Below are 15,684 nucleotides of genomic sequence, written 5' to 3'. Positions count from 1 at the left end.
TATCCCACCTTAGCTCTCCTACCAGTGGTCGCCTACAGGAAGTCCCCCTGCCCGAGTCTGAAGCAACTTTATAGAACCAAAGGTCTCCACTCAAAAGCACACAGTCCTCGACGTCTGTTTTACACCCTGCACCCGGCCACCCCAGTGCCGCTGATGGTCCAGCTCCTGTGCTGGTCGTTGGCCCCTGCAGTGCTGACTGCAGTGCTTTGCTCTGGTTGGGTAAGGAAAAGGGGTCTGCCACTGACCCAATTGTGGTTTGTTGGACAAGTTAGTCCTGCAGGGCATAGCAGCTAAAAAGGTTGTCACTGTGGATTTGACTGTCCGGGCAGTAGTACGTGGCGAACATGTGCAGTGATGCCCACATTGCTGCTTGGCAAGTGTCGAGGACTGGTGCTACAAGTTGCAATACCGTGGTAGCAGCCTTAGCTCTGGTAGAATGAGCCCTTAAGCTTCAGGAGGCTGCTTTTTGGCCAGAGCATAGCAGAGTTTGATGCAAACGACGACTCGTCAAGATAGTGTCATTTTCTGGACCATAAGGCCCTTCTGCACTCCAACGTACCCCCAAAAAGAGACGGTTGTCCACCCGGAACTCTTTAGTGCAGTCAAGGTAGAACGACAGAACAAGTTACTTACCTTCGGTAATATTCTATCTGTAAGAGACATATATTAGTTATTGATTCCTCACCTTAGAATTATCCTCAGGCGTCAGACTGGATCCGAATAATTTTTCTTAAGCAGTACCCCTGCACGCCGATAGGTGGCATTGTTCTACTCTGCGTTTGTCGTTGGCGTGTTGATCACTGGAATGACGTTGCGGTATCTACTTAGACACCACCCCTGTGCACTGACGTCAGCTCTTTACACGTCATTCCAGGCCAGAAGCGCAGAGCCATGCAAGACACGGACTACTGGTGCACAAAACTAGGGCCCTGAAAGCTAGAAGTCAGTTCGCAGAACGGGGAGGATGGGTGGGGGGCGTGGGGTGGGGAGGAATCCATACCTAATATATGTCTCTTACAGATATATTGCTACCAAAGGTATGTAACTTGTTCATCTGAAAGAGACTATTAGTTATAGATTCCTCACCTTAGAAGAGATACCCCAGAAATACCAATCCCGGAGGTGGGTCTGAGAAGGAATATGCTACTTACCAGTATGCATCTGTTCTTGGCATGTAGGGCTGCTGACATTCATATCTGTGCATAGATCGCCGCCTAGTGTTGGGTCCGGATGATTGCACATTGTTGTCCTGGAAGAGTCTTCGAAGTATCACAAGATAGGTTCCTCCCCTGGACTACAGTGCGCATGGGCATCCTCTCCATCCTCAGATTGTTTTTCGCCATTGTGGCAGAGATGGAGTGTGGTACAGTAAGAGATGTCCATGCAAGAAAGTAAGAGTAAGAATGAATGCTACCGCTGTGACAGGCACCGGGGAGGAGGGTGGGCGATATGAATGTCAGCAGCCCTACATGCCAAGAACAGATGCATACTGGTAAGTAGCATATTCCGTTCGAGGCATGTGGGCTGCTGAATTCATATCTGTGCATAGAATGTATAGCAGTCTCTCCCCTAGCGGTGGTTACCTGTGCCAGCTGCAGCAGTCTGAAAAAGAGTTTTGAGAACAGCCTGTCCTACAGCTGCTTGGAGTGTACATCTATGCAGTAGTGTGTGGTAAATGTATGTATGGTAGACCATGTGGCTGCTCTACATATTTCCTCTAGAGGAATGTTTCCTAGGAAAGCCATGGATGCTCCCATTTTGCGTGTGGAATGCGCTCTTGGGGGAACTGTTAAAGTGCGTTTAGCTTTAGTGTAACATATTTGGATGCACTTAACTATCCATCTAGCTAAACCATTTTTTGAAATAGGGTTGCCTTTGTGCTGTGGTGAAAAGGCAACAAACAACTGTTTCTTCTTCCTGAAATCTTTCGTCCTGTCTATGTAATATAGGAGAGCTCTCTTAACATCCAGTGTGTGTAGGGCTCTTTCAGGTACTGACTGTGGATTTGGGAAGAACACTGGCAGTTCTATTGTCTGATTGATGTGGAAGTGTGATACCACTTTGGGCATAAATTTAGGGTTTGTCCGAAGCACGACCCTATTTGCGTGAATTTGAATGAATGGCTCTTGAATAGTTAGGGCTTGCAGCTCGCTAACTCTTCTAAGCGAAGTAATGGCTACGAGAAAAGCCACCTTCCATGTTAAAAATTCTATTTCACAGGAGTGTAAAGTCTCAAAAGGTGGTCCCATTAGTCTGGTTAAAACAACGTTTAGGTTCCGGACAGGTGAAGGTGGGTGTCTTGGGGGGATCACTCGTTTGAGGCCCTCCATGAATGCCTTAATTGCAGGCACTCTGAACAGTGAAAGGTGCTGCCTGTTTTGAAGGTAAGCAGCTATGGCTGCTAAGTGTATCCGTATGGACGTATAGGCTAAATTGCAGCGGTGTCAGTGCAAAAGATAGCATATGATATTTTGAATAGACGCGTCTAGTGGGTTTATGTTGTTGTTGTTACAATAAATAACAAAACGTTTCCACTTTGACGCATAGCAAGCTCTTGTTGTAGGCTTTCTTGCCTCCCTGATAATGTTCATGCAATCAGGAGGTAAGTTGAGGTAGCCGAACTCTAGGACCTTAGGAGCCAGATTGCAAGGTTCAGCTGCTGCGGATCTGGGTGCTGAATGTCTCCATGGCTCTGCGTTGAGAGACTGGGTGTTAGTCGTAGTCTTTGATGAGGCACCACGGAAAGTTCTAGGAACGTGGTGTACCACGGTTGCCTGACCCATGTTGGAGCAACTAGGATTAGCGTCATGGAGTGCTGGCGCAATTTGCGTGCCACCAGCGATATCAACTGTGCTGGTGGGAAAGCGTAGGCAAATTTGCCTGACCAGTTCATCCATATCGCATTGCCCTGAGACTGCGGGTGTGGGAACCTTGCGGCGAAGGACCAGCATTTTGCGTTTCCTTTGGTGGCGAACAGATCTATTTCTGGGTGTCCCCACTGTTGGAAGTATGGTTGAAGCACTGAGTGGTGAATCTCCCACTCGTGCACTTGCTGGCTGTGTCTGCTGAGCAGATCCGCTATCTGATTGTCCTTGCCTGTGAGGTGTTCCGCCATGAGAAAAATGTTTCTCTGGATGGCCCACTTACACACTCTTTGAGCCAGATGCGACAGCTGTGGAGAGTGTGTTCCTCCCTGTTTCTGTAGGTAGTACAGCGCAGTCATGTTGTCCGTCCGGATCAACACGGTTTTGTTGCACAGATGTACTTTGAAAGCTTTGATTGCCATAAAAACTGCCATCAGCTCTAGCAGGTTGATGTGCAGTTTATTCTTCTGGTGGTCCATAGGCCCTGTACTGTGTGGTGGAGGACATGGGCTCCCCACCCTATCAGGGATGCGTCCGTTGTTAGCACAATTTGTGGTACAGGCTCCTGGAACAGTCGTCCCTTGCAAAGGTTTTGTGGTTTCCACCAATGCAGAGAGTTGTATGCACGACTGGTCACCAACACTAGGTCGTTTAATTGTCCCTGAGCCTGGTTCCACTGCCATGCTAGGAACTCCTGCAGCGACGCATGTGAAGTCTTGCGTGGGGACTATGAAGATGCACGAGGCCATGATGCCTATCAGTTGCATAAACACTCGGGCTGGGAGTGAGTGTTGTGGCCTGAACTTCTGGATGAGCGTTTGAATACTGTTTATTCTGGCAGAATTTGGTTGTGCTTTTGCTGCCAGAGTGTCTATTGTTGCTCCCAGATACTGCTGCACGTGGGCAGGCTGGAGATGGGAATTGTTGTAGTTCAGAGAGAAACCTAGACTGTGCAGGAGGTGAATAGTGCGCGACATGTGGCTGACACATTGCTGGGCCGACTGTGCTTGTATTAGCCAGTCGTCCAGATATGGATAGACATATATCTGCTGTCTTCTGAGGTGTGCAGCTACTGTAGCTAGGCACTTGGTGAATACCCTTGGGCCTGTTGTTACCCCAAAAGGGAGGACCTTGAATTGGTAGTGCTGGTTTAGAATTGTAAACCTGAGATATTTCCTGTGTGCCGGGTGTATAGGTATATGGAAATATGCGTCTTTGAGGTCCAGTGTTGCGAGGAAGTCTCCTTGACGCAACAGTGGCAAGACCTGCTGCAGAGTGATCATGTGGAAATGCTCTGATAAGATGTATTGGTTTAGGGGCCTGAGGTCCAAAATTGGTCTGAGAGACCCGTCCTTTTTTGGGGATTAGGAAGTACAGAGAGTACACCCCTGTACCCTGGTGTTCTAAGGGTACTAGTTCTATGGCCCCCTTTTGTAGCATGCTGATGTCTTCCTGCTGCAATAAGTGTAGGTGTTCTGCGGACATAGGACGTTGTCTTGGGGGTATGTTGGGAGGTGTGGAGATTAACTCTAGGCAATAGCCATGCTGTATAATTTGCCTCACCCACCTGTCTGTAGTTATGGTTTCCCAGACTGGCAGGAACTGCTGTAATCTTCCCCCGACCGGTGTTACATGGTCTGGGGGCAGTGACAAGAAGTCACTGTTTGGTGTTGGTGGAGGATCTGGAGCTGTTATTTCCTTGTCCTCTACCCTTGGTGTTATTGCCACGATATCCACCTCTACTGTTCTTGTTGTAGGTGTTTTGCGTGTTGCCTTTATTGTAAGAGGTTTGCTGTGTTGAGGCTCCTCTAGTAGCTCCTCTGTTGCCGGAGCGACGAAAGGAACTGCCTCTATATTACTGTGACTGCAAGGCACCCATAGACTTGGCTGTCTCGGTGTCCTTTTTCATCTTGTCCAATATTGTGTCCACATCAGGACCAAATAGATAGTCTGGGTTTACAGGTTGATTAAGTAAAGTGGTTTGAACTTTGTTTTTAAACCCAGAGATGCGTAGCCACGCATGTCTTCTGAGCATGACACTGGTATTGATAGCCCTGGCTGCTGTGTCTGCTGCATCGAAGGCACATTTGATGGATGCGTTAGATATGAGATTTCCCTCTTGTATCAGGAATTCTGCCTGTTCCTTATAAAGGTCTGGTAGATGTTGGAAGATTTGCTCCAGTGTGTCATAGTGCGCCCTGTCATACCTGGTAACAGGGCCTGCGTGTTTGCAATTTTCCATATGTTAGCTGCTTGAGCAGCCACCCTTTTGCCTGAAGCCTCCAGAATTTTGGACTCTTTGTCTGGAGGTGGAGATTCGCCAGAGGTTTGAGAATTAGCATGTTTACGTGCATTGGAGACGACTAAAGAGTCCAAAGGCAGTTGTCCCTTAATGTATGTAGGGTCAACCGGTGCTGGCCTGTATTTTTTCTTTATCCTAGGGTTAATGACCCGTGCCCTGGTTGTGTCTTTAAATATGTCCCCTTCATGTTTAAGCACCCCTTTTAGCATTGGCAATGTTTTGACGTTTTTCTCAGAGGTGCTGAAAGTGTCAAAGAGGAAGCCTTCATCAATGGGATCTGCATGCCTCTCCACATGGTGATTATATGCTGCCCTTTCTATTAGTGCGTTGAAGGCAGCTGTGTCCTCTGTAGGCGATGTTTTAACAGGGTATGCAGTATTGTCAGGAATTGTCTGAGAGTCTCCAGGATCCACAGGATCAGACCATGGGTGAGTTTGTATGTCCTGGTCATTATCCGTCGGATAATTGTACTGTTCATTGTCTTCATACTCCCCATAGTCATCTGTGCGTGTGGCGAGTACGTATAGGTTTCCTGCACATATGGTGTGATAGTCTCAAAAAGAACTGGAGATGTTGAAGTGTCTCTTTTTCTTTTTAGAGGTATTTTGTAGGACTCAACGTTAGTGTCAGGTCTGGCTTTTCTTTTTAATAGGGTAACCTTCCCAGTATCGGGGTCCACATACAGTTTGGACTGTTCTTCAGCCGATGGGTCCTGTTCCTCATGGACTTTAGCTCTTCCCCCAATTTTTGCCTTTTTGGCTGGGTCGGTTCGAATCCGCTATCTTGTTCGACCGTCCTCTGCTTGACGTGGGGAGGAAGTCCGAATTTTATCGGTCCGAGAGACTTTGCTTGTTGGACCGTCTTAGTAGACTGTATGATCTTTTTCGGCGCTGTGGTTATCGATCCGACTGTTTTTGGTTGTTCGATAACCATCCTCTGGCCCGGTGTCGACTTCAGAGCTTGCTGCTTCGGAGCAATGTTTTGTTGCCTTGGTTCGACGGAGCCGGTCGGCTCGAGTCTTGAGTTTGGCTTGAGTGTCTTTGTGTGCACTTGCCTTGGTTGTTCGACCCGTACTTTGGGATCGACAACCGTTGTCTGTTTGAGTCCTTTATTTGTGTTGCTTGGCGTTGACGTTGTCGGCTCGATGGCCTTCAGCTTAATTGCGGACATGGGTGTATTGGCTCTGGCCTCGACCACCTTTATATGCGACCTCGACGACCTGTTTTTGTTTGGTCGGCTTCGACGGATCCGCCATTTTCGGTCTGAAGAATGGGATGTCGATCAGTTTCGGTTTCGGTTTAGGTTCTATCACTTTCGGTTTCGATTTTCCCAAAGTTTGATAATGTCGCACCGATAGCTCTTGTATTATATTCTTAGCCGGGCTTAACTGCGGGGCTCTAGAATCAACATTTTGATCTTGGCTAAAGCCTTCCGGCGATGCCTCGACTTGAGCCTCTGAATCTGAACGTGCGAATATATTGGGCTCCGTACTCACGGTTGGCCCAGCGTCCTCGACGGCTCCAATGCCTGGATCGTCGTCCCCTACCTCGACGATGTCTTCTTCGTCATCGACGCAGTAGTTGGAGTCATGTTCCGACTCCTGCTCTGACTGCTGATCCGAGTCTTCAGGCTCGACGACCTCTTCGTCGTCTTCAAAGATGTTCTCTGGCTCAGGCGCTGACTTCTGCATTGTCTGCCTCGCTGCTCGTCGAACCCGAAGTGTCTTCTTCGACCGAAATTCAGCACAAGCTAAGCAGTCGGCTTTGTTGTGTTCTGGAGATAAACACTTGTTACAGACTGGGTGTTTATCAATGTGTGGGTATTTAGAGTTACAGTTGGGGCATCGCTTGAAAGGACTTCATTCCAACGACGATTGGCCCTGGTGTCGAGAAGGCCACGGGGGCCGATTCGACGTCCTGAGTAGAAAGAACAGGAATAAGTAGTTGGTACCGATCGAAGAACAACACTGACGCCCGAAGGCCTTTTGGCCTTTAGAAAGTTTTTAATCTATTTCCGAACTCCGAGTATCGAAAGTACATCCGAACCCAATGGTGGAAAAAAACTATCTGAGGATGGAGAGGATGCCCATGCGCACTGTAGTCCAGGGGAGGAGCCACCTATCTCGTGATACTTCGAAGACTCTTCCAGGACAACAATGTGCAATCATCCGGACCCAACACTAGGCGGCGATCTATGCACAGATATGAATTCAGCAGCCCACATGCCTCGAACCTAAGTTAACACCAGAAAGTCCTGGAGAACTGAACGGCCAAAGTAGCCGTTTCTCCGGACTTGGCTGTCCAGGCAGTAATGTTTGGTGAACATGTGCAATAAAGCCCAAGTGGCTGCCTGGCAGATGTCATGAAGGGGGACACCCGGTCCCAAAGCAGTAGTGGCTGCCATACCCCGGGTGGAATGGGCGCGCAGCCCTACTGGAGGTTCCTTCTTCACTAAGGAATAGCAGATTTTGATGCACGACCCATAGAGATGGTCAGTTTTTGCAAGGCCCGGCCTTTTTTGGCGACCACATAGCCAACAAAGAGCTGGTCATCCACCCGGAATTCTTTTGTGTGATCCAGGTAGAATGAAAGCGCACGTTTTGGATCCACACGGTGGAGCCTCTCCTCCTTTTGCGAAGGGTACAGGGCAGAAAGAAGGTGGGCAAAGTGATGGTGTGTCCTATGTGGAAGGAAGTAACCACTTTGGGAAGAGAAGAAGGCCTAGTGCGAAGGACAACCTTGTCCGGATGAACAAGCAAGAAAGGAGGTTTGGAAGAAAGGCCCTTAAGCTCACTCACCCTGCGAGCAGAGGTGATGGCAACCAAAAAGGCAGTTTTGAGTGTCAAAAGTTTGAGAGGACGTTTATGTAGCAGCTTGAAAGGAGCCCACATAAGGTAGGTCAGAACCAGGTTCAAGTCCCACTGGGGCAGGAGTTGGGACATTACAAAAGGAATAGGAGGAAACCAGTGAATAATACCCTTAATGAAGTGATGTATAATAAGGGACTTGAAAAGAGAAGGTTGAACTGGAAGGCGAAGAAAGGCCAAAATGACTGAAAGATAGCCATTGAGAGTGCCCACAGCAGAGCCCTGCTGGACCAAGGAAATAATGAAGAGGAGAACCTCTGAAAGGCGGGGAGAAAGGGGATCCAAAGCCTTTGCGGCGCACCATGCCACAAATTTGTTCCATCTATAGGCGTATACTGTTTTGGTGGAGGGACGCCAGGCTGCCAAGATAATGTTACACACTTTGGGAGGAAGGTAGAAAGCTGTCAACTGTCGCTGCTCAATCTCCATGCAAGGAGGTAGAGCGTGGACAGGTTCGGGTGGAGAAACGTCCCCTGCTGCTGCAACATAAGATCCTCCCGAAGGGGTAGTTTTATCGGCGGATCAATGCCATGTGCAAGAGCTCAGGATACCAGACTTCGTGCCCAGTCCGGAGCCACAAGAATGACTTGAGCCCAGTCACGTTTGATCTTCTTCAGCACTCTAGGTAGAAGTGGTATAGGCAGGAAGGCGTATAGGAGACCGCAACTCCACTTGCGTCGAACAGCATTGCCTAGCGAGTGCCGGCTTGGAAATTCCAACGCGCAGAACTGCTAACATTGCGCGTTCTCTTAAGTGGCTATTAGGTCTAACCAAGGCACTCCCCACTGCTGAAAGAGACCTTGCACCACCTCAGAGTGAAGACGCCATTCATGACCATCATTCACCAGCGGCTGAGTTAGTCTGCCCTGGCATTCAGCGAACCTGCCAGGTGTTAAACTACCAGAGACATGCCCTGATGTTTCAGCCATGTCCAAAGAAAGAGAGCCTGTTGACATAGGGCCCACGACCCCACCCGGCCCTGTTTGTTGTAGTATCACATTGCGGTGGTGTTGTACATGAACATCTGCATTACTCTTTCTTTGACAGAAGGAAGGAATGCCTTCAGTGTGAGGTTCCGTGACGATTTGAACCCGTGTTTTCAACATTGTCGTAAACTCATAATTTTGGTATCAGTGAACCGCAAATGATCCATTTAGCATATCCTGGTGTTTTCGCTATGTTACGAGCAAGAGCACTCCTGTTATGAACACATTTCTGATCTACCCTTGGCATCCATCTTAGATCACGGTAGCCATTTTGTATTTCTTGCCCTCACATAGTCAATGGACACACAGTGACCTCTTTCACTTAAGGACACGTAAGCTTTAGCCGGCGATTCACCTTGCTAGTGACACGTGCACCTTAGGACAGAAAACGCCATGGCTGCATGACTCGGCAGAAGCTGCCTCCCCGGCCTGAGGCCAGTCCTGCTATACTGGTTCTCGTGTTTGTTGGCCTGATCATGATTAGGCGGCCGAAGCTGGTAGCCTTGCCCATTTACGACCCACAAACATCTCTTATCCTGCTTTTCTATCTTCTGCACCTGGCTCTGCTCCTTTCCTTCTGGGCCTTTATGAGGGGGAGGTAACGAAATTTACGATGAGGCGGTCCGGCTCTTGAATGAAAAGTTGACATGGGATTATGATGGAACAGTGGGAACCCCTCGTTCGTAATGTTTTGACATCAGATATTGTTGACGATTCTTGTGTAACGCCAAATATTTATTGTCTAGGACACAAAGGTTTAGAAATGTACTAGCATGTAAAGAATTTGCCCCAAGCCTAAAAATTAGTATTTAAGGAGCAACCCTCTTTGTACAAATCGAACAGGCTCCTAGATACTGCCAGTGTGTAGTTTCTGTGACTTCTGTGTCCCTGCAGTAATAAACCTTTGGTCTTTGACGCCACCATCGAGAAGCCCGTGTTTCTGTTTATTTGTGCACCGAGACAGGTAGAACTCCGGGGTCTTCGGGTGTTATCCCTGACACCTCTGGACGGAACCAAAAAGTCCAGAACTCCAATTGGCGCCCAACGTGGGGCGACGTCATTCGGTACCGGTCCAAAAGCCTGAAGAGTTCGAGAAGCTTCGTGTGAAGATTCCGGAGGGAGGCGCCCCACTTCATCGATCCCGGCATATCGCAAAAGTGGCCCGACGATCTCTTCCACGAGGGTTCCCGTTCAGACGGCTGCAGTGGTCCGTTGCCTTGACCGTCGCCCTGTCTTGGACCCGAGGTGCAGACCTTAGTACGGCGAGACGAGACGGGTTTCTCCTTGGTGACGTCTTCAGTGCCTCAGTTAAGTATTAAGTGGTTGCTAGTTGGTTACTTCGTAAGGGTTGCTCCTGTTTGGATAATCCTTTTAGTTCTTGGTTTGGTTTCGTAAGATTATCACTGGTTGTTCTAGTTACGATAATCATTTGGTTTAGTTTGGGTATCGATACATTTGTTCCCTTTGGTAGGCCTAAGTTCTTGGTTCGAGTGCGCACCTTTTGTGTTTGTGTTTGTTCTGTGTTCCGGATTATAAAATGGTAAGTCGGAAAAATTGTATGTTGTCGTGTTTTGGTTGCAACAGTGATTCCCGGTTGGAGGACTCATGTCTGGTTCCTCCGATTGGAACTCCTCTTTATGATCTGTACTGTAAGTTTGGTGTGGGTCCTATATCTTATAACGAGGTATGGATCCGATACACACAGAAAGACGGTGTCCTTAGTTGGCCACTGCATGGTAGTTTTGAACCCGAAATTCTCGATAATTTGGAAAGAAAATTATTTAAGAAGAAAGCCCGGCCGGCAATGTTTGATTCTTTCCGTTATTGGCGAAAAGAATCCAAACAGAGAGAAACTAAGAAGTTAAAGAAAGAACAGAAAGAGCAAGAGTTGACTTTAGAACAGTCTGCCAAGCAACTGCAACTCAACGAATCTGAGAAAGCGATGGAGGTGGCCAATAGAGAGCGTAATCTAGCGATAGACAAGTGCTATCCTGCCTTGCCATCGAGTACAGCTAAGATAGTAGAGGACCCCGAAAAGGATCCCCTGTTGTCTTACTTGTTGAGGTCACCCCCACCGTATGCACAGGGTGCTACGGCTCCACCTTTACCGAATGTTCAATTACCGGTTGCTGGACAACCTGGTGTTCCTTCTCCTCCGAATCAAGCTCCTGTACCTCCTGTGGTCAATATTAATGTTCCTCCGGCACCCCCTCTTCCGGGGTTGCCAGCTCCTTTGCCTATGCCTGTACCGCTCATGCCTGTTGTTTCACAAGCTGTCTTGCCTGCTACTCCTACTGTTCCTGTTGTATCTGTTCCAACTGCTACTCTACTTGCGGCTTCTGCTAGCATTATGACTCCGCTTTCTGTTCGTCGGAGAATCACCGACTCTGTCTCTAATATTCTATCTCCCTTCTATAAAACTTTAATTAAGACTCCTGCCTCTGACTCCGTTCAGAGACGCAGTCAACTTCCCAGTACTGAAGAACGGGGAATATTAGATTCCACAGCTCTTAGATGGATTTCGAAAAGTGGAAGATATAGTGTAAGAGATGTATTAGATACATTTATGCAATGGAATGAACAGACACAGCGATATGTGTTTGATGAAATGTGCTCCCTTTTGCGTGAGGAATTGGAAGAGGATGACTCTGAATCAATTCTAGACGAATTAATTCGTGTTCAGAAAGAATTTGCTGCAGGTATGATCGTTGGTCAGAGTATAAAGGAAGCGATGGAATTGATTTTGAGTTATAGGAACGATCCATCCCTTCGTTCACCAAGAGAGTTAGAGAAACGTAGCACGAAACAAGGTCGCTAATATCCTATGAGGGAGGTTCCTCCAATTTGGCGCGAAGCTGTACAAGCTGATGCGCATCGTGGTATTGCTGCCGCTCCGGCCCAATTCCAGAGAGTGTGGATACACATTCCGTGGAAGCGAGCCGAAGTGTTAGCAGTGAAACAGGCCTTGCCAGATCCACGTAAGAAACCAGCCGGCTACTACAAAGAGTTAGCGCAGACAGTTGAAGCTTGCGTAATGAACTTAGCGGACATTGACATGTTATTTGGCAATGTAGTTCCTCAACCAATTTGGGATAAAATTCGTAAAGAAAATCATCCAGTTGCCCTAGGTGGTGATTGGGCAGCTATAATAGCGGCAGATGGTCAACAAATAGGTGGTTCTAAACCCGAACCTCTAATTGCTGATTTGCCCGGTAGAATAATCGATTTAATGAAGACTCTGATGCCAGCATTGCGCGTTAACTGGGACAAGTTGTCCGCATGCAGGCAGAAAAAGGACGAAAGTGTCTCCGACTTTTTCACAAGGTTTGAAGAAACTTTCGTAGATCACAGTGGTCAGGATATGAGCACGGAAGGAGGACAGAGACTATTTGTTGATAAATTTGTGCACAATCTATTACCAGAGCTTAGCAATAAATTGAAAGATTCTGAAAGTGTGTGGGCTGTCTCTACGACTGCGCAAATACTTGCAACTGCCCAGTACTATGAAAATAGGGATAAAGAGGAGAAGGAAAAGTCAGATAAGAAGACGAAAGATTTAAAAACGAAAGTTCTTTTGCAGCAAGCATATCTGCCTCGCACGAATCAGACTAACACACAGCAAGGGTCATATCAGAGAACAGATTATAGTTCCCAGAGATCGCAGTACCAATGGAATCAGTGTGCTTACTGCAAGAAGGAAGGTCATTATAAGAATGAGTGTCCAGTATTAGCACAAAATAATGCTGCAGCAGCTCAGAGAGGTCGTGGTGGTTCTATGCAAAATTCTAGAGGTAGAGGACGAGGTGCTATGCCTCCACAAACGAATGATCGCCCTTCTAATTATTTTGATCAGTGAAATGGACAGTCTGCCCAACAAAATAGATCTCAACAGTATCATGTTGAAGACTACTGTGAGGTTAGTGAGGAATTTCAGCAAAGTGAGTACTAGGACAGCCATGGACAAAGAGAGGGAGTAGTATCAGTTCCAGTAGATCAGAGTGGGCCTTATGTCGCAGTAGCAACATCAGGTGTAGTCAAACCGTTTCTGTTGGATACTGGTGCAGCAAAAAGTTCTATCATACATGCGAAACTCCCTGGCGCACCTTTGTCTGGCTTAACAAATGTTTCTGTAGGTTTTTCAGGCGCCCCTGTTCACAACCCCGTATCTGGTCCTTTGTCTATTTCTGTTGGACCCCGTCAATTGAAAGCACCCTTGATTTTGACGACTGGTTGTAATGAAAATCTGCTTGGTTTAGACTTGTTAAAACGCCTGTACGCGACATTGTACTGTTCTCCGGCAGGAGTACAGCTTACATTGGGTAAGAGAATCATCTCTCCGATGTACTTCTCAATGGATGCGCTCCCACCAGAGCTGCGTTCTCTCCCTGATACTCTTTGGGCGACTGGTCCTAACGATGTAGGTCTTTTAGAAATTCCACCATATGTAGTCACTTTAAAAGCGAATGTCAAATTTCCACGAATACCACAATATAAGATCTCTAGTGAAGGTGAACGTGCGCTTTTATTGATAGTGCAAGATTTGATCAAGAAAGACGTAGTAGAAGAAACTAGAGGAAATGTCTGTAACAGTCCTGTATTGCCAATTCTAAAACGCACTGATCCTTCAAAGCCTCCAGTCTATAGATTTGTCATTGATCTTAGAGAGGTTAACAAAATTGTGATTCCGCAGTTTCCTGTAGTTCCAGACATTACTGCATTGTTAACCTTGATTCCTGCTACAGCCACATGGTTTTCAGTTATCGACTTGAAGAATGCCTTTTTCAGCATTCCGATAGCCGAGGAAAGCAGAGATATTTTCGGCTTCTCTCTAGGAGGTCGAAGCTTCAGGTTTAAACGTGCTCCACAAGGCTATTGTGAGAGCCCGTCCATCTACAGCCAGGCATTAAAAAGTCAGTTAGATTCCTTTGTACTTCCTCCTGGTTCTGCTTTAGTACAGTATGTCGATGATCTTCTAGTGGCTGCCGATGACAAGGAAACTTGCAAAGCAGCTACAATTTCCTTATTGCATCATTTGTCTAGTTTGAATCACAAGGTGTCACCTTCGAAAATGCAATATTGTTGTCAAGAAGTGACCTACCTAGGTCATCTCTTGTCAAAGGAGGGAAGAAAGTTGACCCCAGAAAGAATAAAAGCAATTACGCAGATGAATGTTCCTAGCACACAGAGAGAAGTGCGTGCCTTTTTAGGTATTACCTCATACTGTAGGCAATGGATCCCAAATTTTTCTCTTTTGGCAAAACCATTGGTGGCCTTGACTGGGAAAGGTGTTCCGAGTCCGGTGCCATGGTCTGCCGAATGTCAGCAGAGTTTTTCTGAGTTACGAAATGCATTGTGTTCAGCTCCTGTATTGGGTACACCTGACTACAGTAAACCATTCACGCTCTATGTTCACGAGAGAGAAGGTTGCGCGTTGAGTGTCCTGACACAAAGATTTGGTGACAAACAACGCCCTTGTGCGTATTTTTCATCAACATTAGATCCAGTAGCCAGAGCATTGCCTAGTTGTTTGAGAGCTACAGCAGCAGCTGCAGCGTCCATTCGACAATCTGCTGGTTTGGTGATGAACAACATGCTAGTGGTCATGGTTCCTCATGCTGTGGATACACTCATGAACCGAACCAAGACGCAACACCTTACCAGTGCTAGATTATCAGGCTACGAGCTGACACTGCTAGCGAGTCACATTCAGATCAAAAGATGCAATGTATTGAATCCAGCAACATTGTTGCCGACTAGTCAGGAGTCGAGTGATTCGGAACCACATGACTGTTGTTTCAGAACCGAGGAAGAGACAAAAGGACGAATTGATCTTAAAGACACTCCATTACCAGATCCAGATGGCACGTTGTATGTTGATGGGTCTTGCTTTAAATTGGAGAATGGTGATGTGACAGCTGCTTACGCAGTAACGACTTTGAGTACGATTGTGGAGACTGCAACAGTGAGTCAGAATTCTGCCCAAGCTGCAGAATTGATCGCGTTAACGAGAGCGTGTGTTTTAGCTAAGGGAAAGAGAGTGAATGTGTTCACAGATAGTCAGTACGCGTTCGGCGTGGCCCATAGTTTCGGCCGTTTGTGGAAAGAGAGAGGTTTCATTACGTCCCATGGGACTAAGATTCAACATGGTCAGCTAGTTAATGACTTGTTGGAATCTCTAACCTTGCCGACTGAAGTTGCGATTGTGAAGTGCAGTGCTCACCGAGCAATCACGGATGATGTTGGTCGTGGAAATGCTTTTGCTGATGAGACCGCTAAACAGACAGCTAGAAATATGATGAGTAGAATGTATGTTGCAACATCTGCAAGATGGATTACTGAGTCTGGAATGTGTGAGGATACAGTGGAAAGTGTGAAAGAAATTCAGAAAGAGGCGACTGAAGAGGAAAAACTTGCATGGAAAGAGAGTACGGGTAAATTGGACTCGAGTGGGTGTTGGATTGATTTGTGAGAACAGCAGCGTTGGATGTTGCCTGATGCGTATGTGCTTGCAGTGGTAACGATGGCGCATGGAGCAGCGCACATCAGTTCTAAAGGGATTTTTAAGATGTTGGCTCCAGTCTGGAAGAATGATGGAATTAGTAAGTGTGCAGAGAGAGTGGTGAGAAATTGCATGATATGCCTGATGCATAATCCTGGCAAGGGAAT

The 15,684-nt window shown here is 47.2% G+C and overlaps 1 protein-coding gene across 1 annotated transcript in view; it reads right to left on the bottom strand.

The window, feature by feature from the left end:
• Positions 1–15,684, bottom strand: part of ZZEF1 (zinc finger ZZ-type and EF-hand domain containing 1) — a 1,733,356-nt gene that overhangs the window by 183,304 nt on the left and 1,534,368 nt on the right. The window lies entirely within an intron of this gene.

Source organism: Lissotriton vulgaris, chromosome 2_1 (assembly GCF_964263255.1).
Source record: "Lissotriton vulgaris chromosome 2_1, aLisVul1.2, whole genome shotgun sequence".
Lineage (NCBI taxonomy): Eukaryota > Metazoa > Chordata > Amphibia > Caudata > Salamandridae > Lissotriton > Lissotriton vulgaris.
Note: the sequence above shows the minus strand (reverse complement) of the source record. Positions and strands in the feature narration are given on the sequence as shown.